General features: G+C 35.9%; 1 pseudogene; it reads right to left on the bottom strand.

Annotated features, from left to right (window-relative positions):
* Positions 1 to 2,110: 2,110 nt before the first annotated feature.
* LOC148018120 (uncharacterized) lies at positions 2,111 to 2,477 on the bottom strand (annotated as a pseudogene).
* Between the last annotated feature and the right edge of the window lie 297 nt (positions 2,478 to 2,774).

Raw genomic sequence — 2,774 nt, forward strand, 5'->3', positions numbered from 1 at the left:
TAGCTGCATGTAAATCATGTGTCCATACTTCAGTCTTTGGACCAACCATCACTTGGCCATGTATTCTATCCAACTGTAAACCAAAAGTAGAAGCATGTATTGCCGTGACTGGCCAAAAACCAAGCCACTTTTACCCAAGTCAGAAAGCCAACTCCTAAGAGTTGTTGCACTAACTGGTGATTGCTACTACTAACAATGCTAATTTGATTTAGTCTTCCATTAATTGTATGGCATTTTATTTGCAGTAGCTCAACTATAAATATCTAAACTCCAGTAAACATACTTAATCTCATACTTCGCTTCTTTTCAACTTTTACAGCTAGATCTTTATATTGGGCACTGAAACGCTAAACCTAGGATAACTACAGTTTCCCTCCATCTTTCAGGAGCGGCTTCTCGTAAATTTATCCTGCCAACTAGTGGCGGTTTATCCAGGAAGTTTTGATATTTGACTTTAAGAAGTTTGTTTCATATAATAGATCCCTTGGATCTATTTAAATATCTCCATTTAAATTCCTTTGTATATTTATCTTCTTCAACTGATTAAAATTAGTTCATTTTATTCATTTAATTAACAATAAACATTCAAATCAGAACAATCTAACGCTCTAAAAACCCATAACTTTTATCCCTTGATAAACGTCTCCCCACTTCGTACCGCAATTTCGTCGTTGCTTATTAGTTTTTAAGTACTTAATTCATTTTGCGAATATAACGTCCTTTTCTTCTTTTTCTTCACTAAATACCAATCAGGGCTAAACCAGGTACTTTCCACACTCCAACGAAATCATATACATAGTTTATTTTACATTCCCATATTCCCTGTTAATTTATAAATAAGTCTTAGTAGCCCTTCACTCTTCCTTGCAATCATCAGATGATTTCTCTTTAATATGAACAAAATATAAATCTTAAATTTGGATGCTGAGGCTTTCCCTCATACCATCAAACAATTATTTTATTACGTTTCCAATATTTATAATCTGAATTCAAAGTTATAATTTTCTTATCATCAGCAAATATCATCAAATACTATTACATCTCTCAATTTTTTACCCATCCCCATGTTATTGAATAGTACATCACGTATCATTTTACTTACTCAAATTAGAAACACCATGTTTATGAAAAAAATGTTTTTTTTAAATAAATAGAATATAATTAAACCGATGTTTCTTTTCATCTTAAATCTTACAAAAATTCATCAGCAATCAAGAATTGTCTTTTCAGCTTTCCATGTAAAGATTCGTATTTTTATTGATAGAGAACAATTTTTTATTTAAGTGAAAACTGCTATTTTACTTTGAACATAACTAGTTTTGAATTTTTAAATATGTTAAACCATCTCTAAAAATTTTGATAAAAATTCAGTAAATTTCGTGAGTCATAACCTTTATAGAAAAAATGTCACAACTTATAAACTTCGAATCAGCCATTTTATAAAAATTTATTTGAGTCGTTTTTAAGTCATTCTTAAGCATTTTCTACTATTTTCTATTTTCAATAAATAGAAACCAGTTCACATAAATGCAAACAACCATTCAACATAGAAAAACAAGTTTCAAAGAATTTTCTAAAAATATTAAACTGAACATTTACTTATAATATATCATTCATTTTAGATAAATGGTGTAGGCATGTACTTGTAAATCCCACGGGTCGTTGTCGCACCTTTGAAAGTTGTGTCCTCTTGCAGTCCAACCAAGGAGAGTCTTGTGTCCCGCCAGTCGTTGCAATCGTCAGCTCGTCAATTTTTCTCTCCCTCTCCGACTCTCGCACGACTTTTGCTCTATGACAATAGGAATGCCCCTTTTTGTTTCTTAAGTTTTAAGTTAACTCTTAATTAAGAGTTAATTGAAACTTTAGCTATGGTTTTGAATTGAAGAAGGCGTCGACTCTCAATGGCCAAGGAGACTATTGCAATATCTTTCTGATCTTTCTGCCAAATCGTACGCGAGCCCAGGCGATAAAACAAGAAGACAATCTTCATCCAGCCTACCACTTCAGATTAGGCAAGTATATGGAAGCTCCGAATTCTCATAGAGAGAGATATGGCGTCGTGTGATGAAGGCATTGATGGATCAATTCATCTTTCCTGCTCTTCATCAAATTCTCTTGCTGTATCATACAAAAAATTGTACAATGGAAGCAGCCAACTTTGGTAGACCCTTCTGCCTTCACTGGACGCCGCAATGCCTAGAACTATTTTGTTACAGAAACGTTCTAGATCATCATGTATTCAGGTAATTGGCAGCCATCATAAGCTCCAGCGATATTTCAGGCTCAATGGAAAACTCGACTTCCTTACCACTCGCAAACTGTCGAGGTAAGCATGTTTTTGATCGTCTCGGAGACGAGGGCCGCAAATCTGTCGATGACAAACTCGAAGCCTTCGGCACTAATGAGCTTGACGGTGTCCTCCTTCCTCATTGTGGACCGTCGCTAGATCTACAGACCTATCCTCTCTTTCTATAAGGCTCTCCTCTCACTGTCTCGCGCCCTCTCTCTGAACAGTATGCAGGATGACGCCTTATCTCAGAAGCACACACAACTGCCATTTTGCCCCCCCCAAATTTTTTCGAGACAAAGAGACGTCACGAGAATGTAACTGCCCGTCTTGTATGAGTGAGCCCCCATAGGGTAATATAGGCACCTTTGCACCCTTTGGAATGTCAATGTGTGAGGTATTGCTACTAGTTGATGACCTCAATGACACAAGGACAACCCTTGCTCGTCTAGTCCAACCAACTTTACCATATGCATGGTAGCCAACA

The sequence above is a fragment of the Lygodium microphyllum genome, chromosome 21 (assembly GCF_053477565.2).
Source record: "Lygodium microphyllum isolate KBCC chromosome 21, Lygodium_microphyllum_v1.1.10, whole genome shotgun sequence".
NCBI classification, from domain to species: Eukaryota; Viridiplantae; Streptophyta; class Polypodiopsida; order Schizaeales; family Lygodiaceae; genus Lygodium; species Lygodium microphyllum.